General features: G+C 48.7%; 1 long non-coding RNA gene across 1 annotated transcript; it reads left to right on the top strand.

Annotated features, from left to right (window-relative positions):
* The first annotated feature begins 481 nt into the window (after positions 1–481).
* Positions 482–17,266, top strand: LOC141416425 (uncharacterized). Its single transcript, XR_012441151.1, has 3 exons — positions 482–832; positions 16,132–16,207; positions 17,089–17,266. It is a non-coding gene; the product is annotated as an uncharacterized lncRNA (long non-coding RNA).
* Positions 17,267–17,570: the final 304 nt, after the last annotated feature.

Raw genomic sequence — 17,570 nt, 5'->3', positions numbered from 1 at the left:
GGGCTGACAGCACGACTTATCCTAGACACAGATTGATTTCTATTTGGTCCTAAGCACAGGGACCCCATACACATGAGGATCAAGATTTACTTCCAAAGTTTTAAAGAAGCACAATTAATTTGCCATATTTGAAATATGTGGTCTTGGATGTCAGCTAGACCTCAGGTGGGGTTGCTGATCCTCAGTGGCTTTCTCTTTAAAATAAAGTTTGTGAGAGAAACAAGGCTGTGGCACATGCTGACACATGGGGACAGACAGAATTCATTGCTCAGCAAATGGTACTTATTAAAATCTTCCTGCACGCACAACATGTAGGGTGCAAAGCGAAGAGGTTCCCCTTTGCCAGCGAGGAGGCCCAGGCTGGGCGTGCACGGGCGGCTGGCAGACTCTCTCCTGCTCCCCATGTGGGACACACTCTCTGATCCCACCCGGAGGACTTCTCCAGGGCCCTGCGGGAAGTGCTGCGGGCTGGAGGCTGTGGTATTCTGGGCGGCTCCGTGCAGGCTTCAAAGACAAGCCTTTCCTTTTGAAGGGGGTGTTTGCTGCTTGTTAGCTGTGTGGCAGAGACCACCAACCGAATCAAATCGGTTCTCTGCCAGATCCCCCAAAGACCTCTGCACAGGGTTATTGGAGAAGAGAAGCTTGCTTACAGCCCATGTGTAGACCAATCCTCGCAGGGGAGAGGCTGGAGTAGAACCTGACTGCAGAGTTCCTCATGCTGTGAAGATGACCCCCGCAGCCACCTACCCCATGTCATGCACATCTGGACACAGAGAAAGGACACTCCATGGTGATGCTGGAGGTGATAGCAAGGTCCCCCAAAAACTCTCAGGTGAGATGCACACCAAGCTCCAAGGCCCAGTTCCGGGCTGTGCACACCACATCCGGGCCTGCTGTGGGTTTGACTGGTCCTCAGTGAAGGGGTGGAGCTCTTGGTGTTTTTTCCAGCATGGGTACAAACCACAGGCTGGGCCCACAGAGAGGCCCAGCCCAGGACTCGGTGTCCTGGTTTGGAATGTGTCTAGGTTAATCTATTTGGAATGAACACACTGAGTTCCATGTGTCCAGGACATCCAGGGGTACAAGGATGTCACAGGCCCTTCGTGCACCAGGGTGACATTTCCTAGCCTTTCTCCACTCTAGAATGAAGAATAGAAGATTCCTAACACAGTGTCGTAGGATGGTGGTGGAGGCTGTCTCCCCACCCTGCCCCCGGGAAAGCAAGGGTTCAGGTGCCTTGTCAGGTCATGACCCTGATAAGGGGACCCTGACAAGAACACTTGGCCCTCTAAACACCTTCCCCTGCAGGGCGCCAACCCTAGGTGTGTTAATCCCACAATTAGGAAAGATTGAAAGGCAAGTATCTTCAGGTTGCCCCAAAACAAGAGTTTTTAATTCATCCTTACACAGCATGCTTTGCTAGCTGTAGGCACAAGAAGGTTAAGGTGCTAGGTTTGACACACCTGGCGGATGGGCTGTGAAGGGGACCCAACCTGCTGGAAAATTCTGCCTTTTTTTTTTTTTTTTTAAGATGGGGTCTCACTCTCTAGTCTAGGCTGGCTTCAAACTTAAGATCCTCCCAAGTGCCTCAGCCTCCCAAGTGTTGGAATGACAAGTGTGCACCACCAGGCCTGACTTATGGGAACCCATTAGCAGGTAGACATGGGGCAGGCCACCATCTGGGTGTGGTGGATGGTCAGGACAGATCTTTGGTTAGTGCTGCCCTCTGTGGGCTGACATTCTGGTGAACTTTTAAGGACTGACTTCTCTGTTCACTTGGGCTGTCTAAGAGTCCCCAAGGACAGGAGGATGCTGACATTTAGAGCCTTGTGGAAGAGGAGGGTGGCCTGAGGGGATGTGAGAGCCACTTATTCGTGCACTTGTGAGTAGCAGGGAGTGAGTCTTGGGTGCAGATTGAGCGGCCAGGAAGTTGGTGACCGTAGGGGAGGGGAAAGGAAGCGAGAGGGTGTTTTTACTTATTTCTGTACATTTTAAGTGGAGACAAGTGCGTGGAAAAGAGGATAGAGGGAGGAAGAGGGGAAGTACAGTGCAGAAAATCGGCCCTGAATTCCCTCCATTCTCCCTGCAGCCAGGAATGAAGATGTCAGGAGTCATCCTCCTGCAGCTGGGCAGCACCCTACGGTTACCCCACATTCTGGCCCTTGAGTTTTTGAGATTGTTTCTTTCCTTTCCTAGGCTGCTCAGCCAGCCACCAAATAGCTACGGTTGTGTCACTTTTCCACCCACTCCTCTCTGCTCCTCCCTCTCTCCTTCCTCCTGCACCCCATGACCTCCTGGCCTCCTCCCTGGGCCTGCCTGGCCTCCTGCAGAAAGGGCAGCCAGACCTGTGCCCAGCAGCCCCCAGCGCTGGCAGGAGCCCGGAGACAGCCTGGCCAAGAGGCCCAAACTTTAATGAATTCAAGACGTGCTGGGCTGGCCCCAGAAGAGCTGGGCTGGGGCTATGCAGGAGAAAGCCAAAAACTGGCCTCTTGTCGGGAGATTTACGCCCTGGAGCCTGGCAGGCCCTGTTGCGTCAGGCAGGCAATTATTTGGAAAGCTGTGTTGGGCTGAAACAAAGAACACACAAAACCCTGTTTAATTCTGCTGCCGCCTCCCTGGCCCAGCTACCCAGCTGCCCAACCCAAGCCCCTCACGGCCTCCTCCCTGCGCCTGGCCGCCTGAGACCTGGCGCCTCAAGCTGGATGCAGGAGGGACCTAGAAGCCCCTCTCCTGCTACAAGATGGGCACCCATTCCTCCTGCCTCCTGATTCTTCACTGGGTCAGGGCAACTGCAGATCATCACCACCCCCACCATGTGGCCACAAGTCTATAGAGAGCGCCCTGTGGGATTTAATTACTGTTTTCCAATACTTAAAAGGCTGTCATTTGGAAAAGGAATAGATTTATTCAGTGTGGAGCCAGAGGATAAAATTAAGACCAAAGGCGGAAGTTGCAAGAAAGCAGATTCGGCTTCATAAAAAGAACAGTTTTGCGGCTGGTGCCATTGGCAGGGGAATGGGTGGCCTTGGGAGGTAGTGAGCTTGCAGGGACTGAGGGTTCAAACAGAGGGAACTGAGACAATGTCTCAGGATTTGCTGGCTCCCTGGTGGACTTCAGTAGGGAAGGCATTCTGCTCTTGCTGTCTTTATACAGTGTCTGGCTCCTATGGAGTAGGGACTCAAGGTTTGTTGAATGACTTAATGACTGAAAACCAGAGAACAGAGGGTTACATTAAGTAATCTCAAGGCCTTTTGCAACAGTGAGTCTCTGAATATTTTCTCACTTTTCTGAGACCAAGAATGGAACAAAGTTTTGAATGAGAAGGAGTTGGGTTGACACATCAGGCTCTGGGGTGGGTGGTAGAGGTGGGGTAGCGTTGTAGGGCTCCTTTCTATGGCTGAAACGATCTGGCTGGTTGGTGGGAGTATCTAGAGCCCGCATGGTGGGGGAGAGGGGCTCAGAGTGCTTTCCCTGTTATATTAAAAAACAAAACAAAACTGTACACGGTGCTCTGAGAGAACCCCAGAGCGTAGTGAGTCCCCTCAAAAAGGGCGTGGGGCGGGTGGAGCCAGACTTTGGGATCCTACCTCTGGTTTTAACAGAACCTTTCGTCTTCCTTATGTACTGGTGCTCCTGACAATATTTTTCGAAGCATTTACCTCCCTACAGGATTCATTCATGTACTGAGCACCAACTGTGTACCAGACATTGTTCTCAGTACTGGGGACGCAAGAGTGAAACACATAAAAATCCCTGTCCTTGTGAGTTGTGTGCTAATGGAGGAGACAGGCAAACAGGACAGAAAATTATAGGGTATTAGAAGATGATTCATGTTCTGTAGAAAAATAAAGCAGAGACAAGGAAGGGGGGGAGTGAAATTTTAAATAAGGTGATCAGAGAAATCCTCACAGGAAAGGGGACATTCGAACATTTGAACAAAGACTCCAAAGAGGAAGAGCCTCCAGGCAGTGGGCGCTGGCACAAGTCTGGAGGTTCAGGAACAAAGAGGCCATGCCACCGAGGGAGGGTGTGTGGAAAACAATACCATGTGATTCTGTGGGTCCCCTGGTCCCCACCCCTTGGGATCCATGCTCTATCTCATCCCCTGTCCTCAAGTGTGATTTGCTTCCAATCCATAGAATATGGGAGATATTGTATCCAAAAAGACTCTGGTTTCCATCTTGCCTGTCTGCTCTCACTGGCTCACTCAGCGGGAGCCACCTGTCTTGCTGTCAGTCGCCCCATGGAGAGTGTGTGACAAGAAACTGTGAGGGGCCTGTGGCCGACAGCCAGTGAGCAACACAGGAGCCGAGTCCTGCCCATGACCAGGTGAGCTGTGCAAAGGCCATCGCCCAGCTGCTCCCTTGATTGCAGCCCTGTGAGAAGCACAGAGGACAGTGGGGCCACACCCGCCTGCTGCCTGGGCTGATAATAAGCCTTTGCCGCCTCGCCACGCACCACAGATACCTGGTTCACCAGCAGAGCTTAGTCACAGATGAGGTCACACGGCTAGTGGGAGCCAGGCCATGTAGGGTCTGTCTGTTGGTTAGCAAAGCTTTCAGCATCTTCCTGACGGAAGCAGGAGGCCACTGGAGGGTTTACTTTAATTTTATTTTGTTTTGGCAGTACTGGGGTTTGAACTCTGGGCCTCAGGGCCTTCCCAGGCAAGTGCTACACCACTTCTGTCATTCTCCTCAGCCCTTTTTGCTTTAGTTATTTTTTGGAAAGAGTCTCACATTTCTACCCAGGGCAGCCTGGACTGTGATCCTGTACAGGACCTATGCCTCCCGTGTAGCTGGGATCACAGACACACACTGTCATACCCAGCTTGCTTGGTGAGATGGCGAGTCCATAACCACTGCACCAGGCTGTCCTCAAACCACGATCCTGCCAGTCTCCACCTTGTGAGAAACTGGGATTACAGGTGTGGGTCACCATGTCTGGCCTCACTGGAGGGTTTAAAGGAGATGATGGCTGTAACCCAACTAAAAATCTTTAAAAAGAGTTTTGGCTATTTCCTGGAGAGGAGGCTGTAAGAAAGGGGGACAAGCATGACACCTGGTAGCTACGGCAATGATCCAGGTGAGAGAGGATGGTGGCGTGGACCGGGGGAGAAGTGGGTAAGTGGAGGCGATCACACTGTGGGCATATTTGGAAGCTGAGCCAACAGGATTTCTGATGTGCTGGAGTGAAGTGTGACAGAAAGAGGGCAAGGATGATGCCAAGTGTCCCACTGGGGCCAGTGCAAGGATGGCGTTGTCACTAACTGGGACAGAGAGGGGTGGGAAGAGAAAACGACAAGTTGGTTTGGTAAGCATGAAGATCCAGCTGGCTGCTGGATATGAAAGCGGGTAGCTAGGTCGATACTGGAGAGAGCTGAGCTGGAGATGGATGCCTGCAAGTCATTAGCAAATCTCTTTCCAGATGTGACACGGGATGAGACCAGACAGATGTGTGGATCCTCAGGATCCAGAGAACCCACTTCTGAGTATAGACCCAAAAGAACTAGGCACAGCCACACAGCCGCGCTCATAGCAGCAGCACTCACCAGTACTACCAAGCGGAAGTAACCGATGTGCCTCTCCGCAGATGGGTGGGTGAACAGAACGTGCTGCCATGGAGGGAAATCCTGCCACTGCTACCACACGCATGTCCCTAGAGAACGTCACGCTAAGTCACATATGCCAGACACGAAAAGACGGGCAGCGTACGAGTCCCCTTATATGAAGTTTCTGGAATGCTCAAATTTACAGAAAGAGGAAAGAGAATAGTGGTAGCCAGGGACTTGGGGGGAAAGAGATGTTGGTTATGGGGACAGAGTTTAAGTTTTGTAAGATGAAAAGGTTCTGGAGATCTGTTTCAAAATAATGTGAGTGCTGGGTGTGGTAGTACATGCTTGTAATCCCAGCCCTCAGGAGGAAGAGGCAGGAGGATCATGAGGTCAACCTGGGCTACATAGTGACACCTTGTCTCAAAAAGCAAAACCACGAAACAAACAAAGCCTCCAATGTGAACGTACTTAATAGTCCTGAGCCATATACTTTGAAAGAGTTAAGGTGGAAAAACAGTTTTTTGTGTGTGGTGCTGGGGATCAAACCCAGGGCTGTGTACATGCTAGGCAAATGCTCTACCAAAGAGCTACATCCCCAGCCCCCTGAGATGGTAAAATTTATGTTACGTATATTTGACCACAATGAAAAAAATTAGTGCAAAAGAAAAAGTTGCAATCAGCAAACCTTGGATGAAAAAAAAAAAAAAAAAGTGCCGAGGACCACACCGAGTCCAGCATTTTCCAAGGGGAAGAGGTGGGAGAGATGGGAAGGAAACAGCAAGGGTAGGCGACAAGGAGGCGGGAGGAAGGCTGGGAGAGGCAGTGCCAGAAGCAGGTGCAGGTGTACTTCAAGGTAAAGTGTGGACTGAGCGGTGTGGAGGTCACTGGAGGTCACTCGTGGACGTGGGGATGAAGGGTTGAGACTGCGGGAGGAGAGGTGGGGACCGAGCTTTGTGCCAGGCGGGAGCAGAGGACTGGGGCCGAGAGGCTTTTGTTGTGTCTTGTGACGGGGATAATAGCATGTTTGTTTGTTGACAGGAAGGTTATGGGAAAGGAGAAGCATTAACCGCGTGGGGGAGGAAGGGAAAATGGCTGGAGGGATGACCTCGAATAGGCGAGAGGGAGGCAGTCTGGTGCACACGAGGACATTGGAACCTTCTTACTGTACAACCCGGAGCTTCTCGGAGCCCTAAGCTGTCCAGCCAGAGTCTGTCACTGCCTCTGTGCCTGTCGCTCACATCCGAGACACTCATCTCTTCCCTGCACGGGCTGTCGCCTTTGGGCTCTGTAGCCTCCTCCACCAGGAAGCTCTTTTCCTCACCGTGGCCAAGCCAGCAAATGCCACTGTCCCTCTGTCTCTCCCATGGAGATCTTTGTCTGTGCCTTCCTGATTTTCCTCTCCACCTTGAACTGTTGTCTTATCTCCTTCTTAGCCTGAAAACCACCGGAGGGGACATCAAATGCCACCATGGTCATCATAGGCCCGGACTGTGTTAATGAGATGAAGTTTGATTTTACAAAGGTGCAACAGAGGCCTGGAGTGGTTTGCGTGAGCAGCCTCTGCTCATCGTGTGGCTTGGCAAAACATCTAGAGAAGTACAGCGTGCCCAAGACAAAAGGCCCCCACGTGGACTTACTCCACCTGCTATCTCAACCTTTCCTTTACAACAGGGAAAGAGCAAGATGCCATGCCTGGCCCACTGGAACCATGGCCCCGAGGCCTTGCTGTGAGCAAGGGACTCACAAAAGCAGTAAGGAGAAGCAGGACCATCCCTGGGGGGCCTTTCTAGCTTCATGTAGAAGAACAAATGCTCCCGCAGAAGAGGAGAGGGAGTCAGCTGGGTGTGGTACCTCACACGTGTAATTCCGGCTCCTTGGGAAGTAGATTGGGAGGATCTAGGTTTGAGGCCAGCCCACATAAAAAGTTAGTGAGAACCTACCTCAACAAACAAGCCAGATATGGTTATGCATTCCTGTGGTCCCAGCTTCTCAGGAGGCATTGTGGGAGAATTGTGGTCTGAGGCTGGGCCCAGGCAAAAACACAAGACCCTATCTGAAAAATAACTAAAGCAAAAAAAAAAGGATTGGGGCCATGGCTCAAGTGGTAAAGCACCTGCCTGGCAAGCACAAGGCCCTGAGTTCAAACCCTGATACTACCAAAATCAACAAGAAGGAGAAGAAAAAGAAAAGGAGGAGGAGGAAAGGAAATAAGAGGAAATGAGGATGAGGAGAGAGAATTAGCAGGGCAGAGGGAAGGAAGAAAAGAGGGAAAAATAAGAAGAAAAAGCAAGAGAGGAGGAAGGAAGCAAGGAGACTAGGAAAATTAAGTGGGGGAGATGATTGGAATCAGAGAGGGACTGGAGGGAAGGACAGAGTGGTGTCACAGTCTGAATGTGTGCACCACATTTTCACGTATTGGAAACTTAATCCCCAAAGTCACAGGTTAGTGGTATTTGGAGGTGATGAGTCAGATGATAGAGGAGGTCGTGAGGATGGGTGTGCAGGACGCATTAATGGCTTTGTAAGAAGAGGGAGAGAGACCAGAGCTAGCCACTTGCTGTGTATGTCGCACGAAGGCCCCCACCAGCTGGTGAGCAGATTCCAGTGGCATGGGCTTGGACTCCCCAGTCTCCCAAACCAGGAGCTAAATAAACCTCTATCTTTATAAATTACACAGACTGTGGTGCTCAGTTATAGCAACAGAAAAGGGACTGAGACTTTTGCGGGGGAGACATGGGGATGTAGCTCAGTGGTTGAGCCTTTGCCTAGCATGTGTGAGGCCCTGGGCTCACAAAAATAAATAATCAATCAATCAAGCAAGCAATAAATAAATAAACAGGTCAGCGGAGGAGAGGACAAGCCCTTGGGCCTTTAGCTGGTATATGCCACAGGGTGGAATGAAGTTCTAACTGCAAGCCAGTAAGATGCCTGAGTTCTGCTGCTGCCTTGTTCTAGAAAGAGAGGACATGGTGGCTTTTCTGGGAAGCAGAGAGGGGTCCTCTCCATCCCATGAACCCAGGGGCACCGTGCACTGGCCGGCAAGTTGGAATGAGCCAGGCAGGGGCAGAGCCTGGGGCTCTGGCTGTGTGAGCCAGCTCTGAGTGGGGGGCCAGCCTGGACAGACTTTTCACTGCCTCCCAGGGCCCTGCATTCACACCACCTCTGTAAGCATTCAGCAGCATCAAAGCCCCATGTCAGAGTGGTTACCTTGAACAACTGAGAAGAGACCACTTTGCAGAATGTGTATGTGTGGATCCACCCTCCAACCAGCCACGTCTGTTGATTAAGGACTTTGGGCTTCTCAGGTCCTCTCTTGAGAGCAGCTTGTGGCTGGGGAAAGGCCACCATGGCACCAACATGCGGGGAAAGGGAGACCAGGGCAGAAGGTGGTATCAGAGGGGTTGAGATGTGTCAACAAGGGCTGCTTGGCTCCAGAATGCAACCATTTTGAAGGCCTCTTAGAACCCTAGAATCGATGGGTCCCGCCTCTCTGGAGTGGGAGCTTGGTCTACATGCTCCAGTCCAGGGTCTGGGAATATCTGGGACTTCCTGCACCAGCAAGCCTCCTGAGCTGAGGACTCTGTGTGGAGGCCTCGGGGATGAGGCTGCCGAGGCTGCTCAGAGTTAGGCATTGATGAAGGCAGTGGCAGGGGTGGGTAGCGTCCTCAGGGAGTGCCATTGCCGCACAGAGGATTTGATTTCAGGCCTGAGTCATTAAGGGAACGCCATGCCATACCAGCAAGTTTGGCAGGATTTTAAAAGAGCTAAAATAATTGCCCGTCCATGCCAACAGCTCATTAGCTCAAGCCGGATGCCTTGGTGCAGACAGCCAGCCTCACACTCCAGGCAGGGGGTGCCCACATTCTGCTGCCAGCTGGGAAGGGGTGTCTACAGACTGGCTTGCTTGACAACTGGCTGCTTGTCCAGCCTTGGAGACCAGGAGACAGCCATTCATGGAGACAGTGTGCACCTCAGCACTGAAATTCCACCAGTTTTCACACTCTCAGCTTCTAGGTACCCAATGGAGAGGCAGAGGAAGTAGAGATGGGGAGAGCCCTGGCTGGAAGTCATGATTCTATCCCCTTGGACAAGAATAAGAGTCTTGGAAAATGGCTGGATTCACACTGGAGGAGGATCTCCACAGGGGGACCTGGGAAATCTTGCTATCTGTAAGCATGGCTGCTAGGTTTACCTTCTTACCCTCCCACCTCCCCATGGCAAAGAAACTGGAAGTTAGAGTCAGAAGAGTTCTCCCTAGACAATTTTGCTTTGAGTTCTATCTTGCCTTGCAAGTGTGACCTTGGGAAAGCCAGTTGGCCTTTCTGAGCCTCAGTTTACCCATCTCTGTGTTGGGATTGTTATGATTTTATGAGATTTTGTTAGTGAAAGTGCCTTATAGGTAAGGACTCACATTGTGGGTGGAGTTTGAAATGAGTGAGTTTTGTAGTGGGGGCCTCATTCATAAAATCTGACCAATTGGGTCTAGCTATCAGGACTATTTTATGACTGTCTAGGTCCTTGTGACAGAAGTAGAGAAGACATCTTTGCAGCTGATGGTTAGTTCTGTCTGGGAAAGCTGGCTTGTGCTGTCCCACAGACCTGCTAAGGTCAGGTGACCCACCTAGAGGGGAAGGAAGGCTGCTCATGGGGAGGAAAGGGTCAAAGGCCTGTTCTGTAAACTCCCCACATTCCAGAGGCCTCCAGAGTCTTCCCGGGGAGAACACTGACCAATCATCTTGAGTCAGCTCTGGCTGAGCCCTAGCATCCAGAACTACTCTTGGGGTCACAGGTTCCTTCCCAGTCGGTATATTGTAGGGCTGGTTTGTACCACTGGCACCACTAGGCCAGTCGCCCTGGAAGTGTTTGGTGACAGAATGGAAGAGAACTTGCATTTAGCAATGCAACCTTCACTGAAATTCCAGCAAATTCCAAGGAGGCAGAATCTCAGTAAAGGACATAAGGCCAGGTGTCCCTAAAAGCCAGGGGGCCGATCAATACCCCCCTTCAGTTCCAAGATAGTCAAACCCTCCTAGAGTATACATAGATCTGGGCCTTCTGTGTCCTTCGCAGATAAGTCAGAAAATAAGTTACGTTGCTTTTTGGTTTTGATTTGGTATCATGTATATTCCACAAGAGGCAGATTCCCATCTAAGAGCAGAGCCTGGCCCCGAGAAGGCTGTTAGTCAATCCACGTTCATTCAAAGGAGTGAAGGGATGAATGACTAATATGTGCTCCCATCTCTCTTTTTGGTTTCTTCCACACTTTATAACCCATCCCAACCCAAGCATAGGAGGACATAAAGACAAATGGATTATGTAATGACAAATGGGTTTTTTGTGTGTGTAGGGTTAGATACTTCATGTATTCATTTATCGGTTTTTTGATTCTGTAAACTTGGAATCATCCACCCATAGTGGGTGTTTTACAAGTACGTCATTCAGTTGTCACTTTTAAAGAACATAAAGAGAAATAAAAAATAATTTTAAAGGAAGAAATGAAATTGCCATTGTTTGTAGATTATGTGGAAAATCTGAAAGAACCCCCCAGATAAAATCAGAATTAATATGTGAGTTTAGTAAGGTCACTAGATAAAGAGCAATATGCAAAAATCAAATGTACTTCTATATTCTAGTAAAAAAAGTTTAAATTATACCATTTATAGGACTAAGAGTGTAGCTCAGTGGTAGAGTGCTTGCCTAGGATGCATGAGGTTCTGGGTTCAATCCCAAGCACTCAAAAAGAAGAAACAAAAGCACAAAAAATCAAATACTTAGAAATGAATCTAACAGAAGCTATGAGAGATCACTGAAAATTATGAAACATTTCTAAGAGGACCTAAAGAAGGTCTGAATATATTCTGTGCTCAGGGAACGTCCTCCAGTTTCCATGGTAGGAGTGGAGAAGTAGGGTCTGGGAGGTCCTGAATTGTTTTTCTTTCCTGCTCTGTGTTCTTGCTGCCAGCACTGCTCTGAGGCCGTCACCCAGGCCTGCCTTCCCTGGACAGGGCACCTGCATTCTGAACCTCAAATTGTTGAAAACTTGGAAAGGAATGGGGATAGGGCAGCAGTCGAGGTTTTCCCCCTTGTGGGTGATTTCCATTTGAGTTCAAAGGAAATAAGGCTGGAGGTATGGATATACCAAAGAAGGGAGGACTTTGTTCACATCCCCAGCTCCTCACCATCCTCCCGACTCACTAGAAGCTTGCTGACCTAGACATATTTAGATGTTTCAATGATCTCTAAATACCAGCCTCCCTGACTTCTGAAGACTGAAGGCAGAGGGGGCAGGAAAGAGGGTAAAATGAGAAGCTATTTTTTTTGGCCTGAGAATCACCAGCCTGTTAGGCAGTGCTCCTCCTGGGCCATAGCAAAGAGACTGAGCTTCTTTCTGAAGTTTTCAAACTTTGCACAATCGACAATCAGCCAGGATATGAAGCATTTAGCATTGTACCTGGCACATTTTAACCCTCCAATACATATCAAATTTACTTTTCCCACTAGGGTGCGGCACAGTCTGATGCTCCATCATCCCAGCATTAAAGAGCTTAAGGACTTAACAGTATTCAGCCATGAACCAGCAGAAGGAAGAAAAGAGCAGAAAAATCCCTCCCACTGAGCCATGGCTCCTCTAGACATGAAACCAGAGGCGTCAGTCTCCCCCAACTAAGTCCCCCACACCTCTCTTTCCACTCCCCCCGGCTTTAATCTGTTTAATTATTTCTTCATGTGTGCTCCAGAGAGCCTGCTATTTTTATGAGTTGGTGTCTATTAATTTTTCTTCCCCAGCCTTCCTTCTTTCAGCATGAGCAAGGCAGTGGAGACAGAGGGCTGGTGTCAGGCTCCAGCACACAGAGATTACATAGATATACAGAGAGCTGAGAGCAAGCAAGCAAATGCGGTTACCTCTGAGGCTGCAGAGAAACTGTTAAGTGCTGGAGATTTAAAGCTTCATTCGCCTCAGTTCTAACTTCAAGCCCTTCTAAGCCCAGTCTCCCAGACAACAAAACTCAGACCAGCTGCAAGAGAAAGGATATTGCTCCCACTGGAGCCTCGAGTCTGATTTAGAGGGTGCTTAGAGGAGGCGAGTGGAAGGATGCAGTTGAACAATCAGAGTTTTATTTCTGGGGAAACTTTCTCTGCTGAGGAGAAGGCTAAGGACGGAAAGAAAACACTCCATCATCTGTCGTGGTTACAAAAGATGGAATGAGAACTGAGGCCTAAATGAGGACAGGAAAAAGTCAGGCTTAATCTAAGGAAGAATTCAGCTGAAAGGGTAAATCAAAAGTAGCAGGGCTCTCAGTAGGATTTGGAGAGTCACCTGTCTAGAAGCAGGAGGCTGGACCTGTGACCTCATAAAGTCATCTTCCACTGTTAGGTTGGTTTTAAGAGATGATGGTTAGGGCAGCCTGGAGCAAAGCAAATTCAACTTCCAAGTGCAACTGAATGGCGGAGGTGGCAGCGTGGGTTGTGGGTACTTTCCTACGGGGCTCCCCTATGGCAGTGGAAATAATTTTGAGAACCCAGCAGTAGGAAAGGCCTTCATCTGAGAAAGCAGCATCAGAGAAGATGCTTTGTAAAGCGGCAATTGGGAAGGAATGTGGAAGCAGAGGAGGAACCAGAAGAAGAGAATTCCATCTGCTGGGAACTGGCATTAACTTCAGAGGTCAGGCTGAGTCATCTGTGCAAGGTGCTAGAACTTGGAGTTTATGCATCCCCCAAAGGTTCATGTACTAAAGGCTGATTGCCAGGGTGGTGATAGTTGAAGGTGGTGGAAGCCATAACAGATGGGGGCTAGGGGGAGGACTTCAGGTCATTGGGGGCCTGCCCTTGAAGGGAATTGCAGGTTTCTGGCCTCTTTCTTGTTTTCTCTTTTGCTTCTTGGCCACGAGGCAGGTGGCTTTGCTCCACTGCAAAACCATGTTTCTACTATGGTATGCTGCCGTAGGCCCCAGAGCCACTGGGCCAACTTATGGACTGGAAGGCCCAAAATAAACCTTTTCCCTTTATAAGTTAGTTATCACAGGTATTTTGTTATACTGATGGAAAACTGATTGACACCCAAGGGCAGTTGGGGTTGATCTGACTAAATGAATCTGAGCAGTGTGATTTGAGAATTTGAGGGCTAAGAGCTGGTAGTCAGTGGAGGTGATGTGTTCACCCCCAAGTCAGTGATAGAAACTTTATCTTCTCTCTCTCTCTCTCTCTCTCTCTCTCTCTCTCCCTCTCTTCTTTCTTACTACTAAGCTACATCCCCAGCCCTGGAAGCTTTATCTAACAGGGTGTTCTGGGATACTTTTGAAGCTGGTTAGCACTTAGGCTTAAGAATCTACAAATAGAAGGTTGCTCTATTTTTCCTTCCAAAGGGTATGATTGAGTAAAAGAGAAAAATACTATGTTTCTCATTTGAAAATGCCTACCCTACATATTAAGATGGAGCTTCCTTCCTGGAAGGAACTATTATAGGGAACATCTGAGCATGTGTCCAGTGGCCTGTGGTGACACATGACTTCCATCCTGAGCCATGCTAATGAACTGTGTGCATTGTGGGAATATCTCAGAAGTGCCCAACCTCAGCAACAGAGTTGTAGGATGGAAATTTGAAGATTGTGTTAGGAATTTCTTTTCTCCAAAGGCCTTTCTAGCAACCTACCCTGTTGCCCATTCTCCTGGGACTTCTCTGCCAGTGTTTTGCCTTCCCTACCAAGGAGTGACTGGGTGTCAATGAAAAACTATTTGTACCTATTCACCTAGGGAGCAGGGGGTCCCTTGAGCGGCCCCTTACGCCTTAGCTGCTGGAAGAATAAAGGCCACATTTGTTGCTAAAACATCAGAAGCAGAGCATCCTTGGTGCCTAAAACCATGAATTTCTTCTTGTTCCTTCAGGTGGGTTCCATTTAAATAGACCCCGAGCTGTACCAACAGTACCCTCTTTTTTTTGTGAAGTACTGTAGTTTGAACTCAGGGCCTTGTCACTTGGGTGTTCTACCACTTGAGTCATGCCCTTAGTCTTTTTAGCTTTAGTTATTTTTCAGATAAGGTCTCATGATTTTTGCTTGGGCTGGCTTTGGACAGTGATTCTCCTACCCATGCCTCCTATGAATCTGGGATTGTGGGTATGAACCACCAAGTTTGCTGAGACAGGGTCTTGCTAATTTTTTTTCCAGGCTGGCCTAGAACTGGGCCAACCTCTGCTTTCCAAGTACCTGGGATTCCAGGTGTGAACCATCTCCACACAACCATACCCTTCTTTAGAGGCACGCCGAGTCCTCTGAAGAACAGTAAGCACAAGATTAAATCAGTTACACTAACTTTCATGCTTTGGACAATGCTAGGCAAGTGAGGGAGACCCAAAGAAGATCATTGTTGGGCTGGGCGGTTACACACCCTCGGCAAAAACTCAACACCCTATCTGAGAAATAACTAAAGCAAAAAGGACTGGGGCTGTGGCAGAGCGCCTGCCAGCAAGTGTGAAGCTCTGAGTTCAAACACCAGTACCACCAAGAAAGGAAGAATGGAAGGAAGGAAGAAAGGAAGGAAGGAAGGGAGGAAGGGAGGGAGGGAGGGTCGAAGGGAGAGAGAAAGAAAGAAAAAAAGAAAGAAGGGAGTGAGGGAGGGAGGGAGGAAGGAAGGAAGGAAGGAAGAAGAACATTGTCCCTTCATCATCCTCTTGATATACACAATTAGGGCAACAGGATGCACACAAGCTGGCACTTAGCCTCAGTGCGTTGGTTCATGCACCAGGGCCGGGATGAATGTAAGCACTGCTTGCCTTGCTTTCTCCCTGGGCTGTCAGGCACAGCTTGTTCTTGGGCCTAACTAGATTTTCCTGCTGTTAGGTGGGACTTCTTCTCTTAGTCACTCTAGAAAGTTGGGAAGTTATGGTGCAGAGTGGAAAAGTGATTTGCCCAAGGTCATAAGCAAGTCCTTGCATGAAAAGTGTCAAATAAATCCCGCACGACATTTGGACTTCAGAGAAAGAAGAGACACGGTTGTGCGGGGTAAGGGGATGGTATACACACAGCCCTTTCAGGAGGCTTTTAAAGGGAAGCTGGTAGATAATGGAGAACTTCAAGGTCCCCAAGGACTCTAGCAGTAGGAATAAGAAGAGGACTTTTTTTTTTTGAGAAAGGAGGGCCTCCCTGGGACTCCTCAAATTGCTTAGTGGCATGGAGGGCTGGCCTGAGGGCCTAGCCTACAGCTCTGAGGATGAGAAGACGTGTTCGTGGAAAGGGGGAGAGTTTGGAGAGAAGAATTGTACAGGGCAAACAAGAGGTACACTTGCGACTGAAGGATGGTTTGGAGAGGGAAGGAAAGGCTGGATGCTCAAGTGTACAAGTGCTGTCAACAGGAGGAGAGAGATAGGAGCGTCTCCTCCATGAGTCTCAACTTTTGCAATGATTACAGATTGAAGACAATGATTACAGAACCTCTCATTTTCAGCCAACTAATGGGACGCATTAATAGCTTTTTTATTAGCTTTTTATTAGAGGATGATATAGTCCTGGCTCTTTAGTAGTTATTCAAATTGTCAAGTTGCTCATAAACCAAGACACGTTAGAAATGACCATCCTCTCTCCTAGAGGAGTCTGGCATGTCTACTGATGATCTTGTGAAAGTGCTCAGACTGGACAGAAGGCGGCTGCAGAGATAGTGGAGGTAAGCAGGTTATTCCCCAGAGGTTATGCACTTCTAATTTAATAGCCCCAGGGTGGAGGAATTACTCAGTTCTGGACTCAGTAGCAAGAGGCCAGGAGTTATGATTTAATGGAGTTTAATTAAGTATCATTCCCATTCAAGAAGGATTTTCTAGGTCATTAATTACCAATCTTCCTATTGCAATTGATTCCTCTCTGGGAGTAAAGGAGAAAATTCCTTCTTCCATTTAAAGAGACAAAGCAAAGAGATTTCAGGAATGTAATGCCTGAAGTTCCTTTCTGGGAGGGTGTCTTAGAACACATGAGTTTAAGGCAGACGAGAGTTGGGATTTAAAGCTTGGTCGGAAATGATTTGAGTTCAAAAGTGGTCTCTAATCCATCATGTAATATAAGAGCTTATAGACTTGAGAGAACATTTCATTCAAGTGTCTCATTTTACAGATGAAGGTCACAGAGGAAAAGGCACCTGCCTATCCCACAGGGCAGAACAGCAGAGATCCTCTGGCATCCTGGGTCTGCTGACTCCCATCCCCTTCTTGTCTTGTTAGTGGCCTTACTCCCATGAAAGTCAAACATCTTCACTGGCTGTGTGGCAGATTTTCTGTCTATTGACCATCCTCTCCTATATCTATTCCCTCTCCTTTTTTTCTAGTTGCGACTCTCCTGCATTCTTGCCCATTCCATATGGCAGGGCTGGAGCAGGTTCCCTGTATGGCTGGGATGCCGAGTCTTTCTCAAGGCTTGCTCCCATGGCTTGTCCTGGTTATGAAAATGCTGAGCACCCATCACAGCTAAGCCCTGCTGCTACTCATGCTTGTTCCTTCCTTTCCCTGCTCTTCCTCAAAGTCACTCATTTATTCATGTTGTTTTGGTGCTGGGCAGGCAAACACTGAGTGATGGAGACTGCTGCCTTCTAATCCCAGAATCTGAGGAGAAAGCTGCTCTTATGGAATCTACCTCTTCTCAGGAAAGTGTCCATTACCAGGAAGAGGCCTATACGCCTTGGATCTTAAATGTCTCCTAAAGGCCATGTTTAAAGGCTTTGTCCCCAGCCTGAGAGCAACTGGTAAGTAGTGAAATCTTTAGGAAGTAGAGCCTAGTGGAAGGAAGTTAGAACACTGGGGCACGCCCTTGAAGAGGATATTGGGACTCTGGCCCCTTTTTATTTTCTTTGCTTCAGTCACCATAAAATGATCAGCCTTCTGATCCTATGTGATGCTCCTTGCTCCTGCTGCTATGATGTACCAATGGCTGTAGTTCCAAAGCAACTGGGTCAAGTGAGTATGGATTGAAACTGTGAGCCAAAGTAAATCTTTCATCCTTTTAAATTATTTACCTCAGGTATTTTGTCATAACGATGGAAA

This window comes from Castor canadensis, chromosome 14 (assembly GCF_047511655.1).
Source record: "Castor canadensis chromosome 14, mCasCan1.hap1v2, whole genome shotgun sequence".
NCBI lineage: Eukaryota > Metazoa > Chordata > Mammalia > Rodentia > Castoridae > Castor > Castor canadensis.
This window is presented reverse-complemented; position numbering and strand designations above follow the sequence as displayed.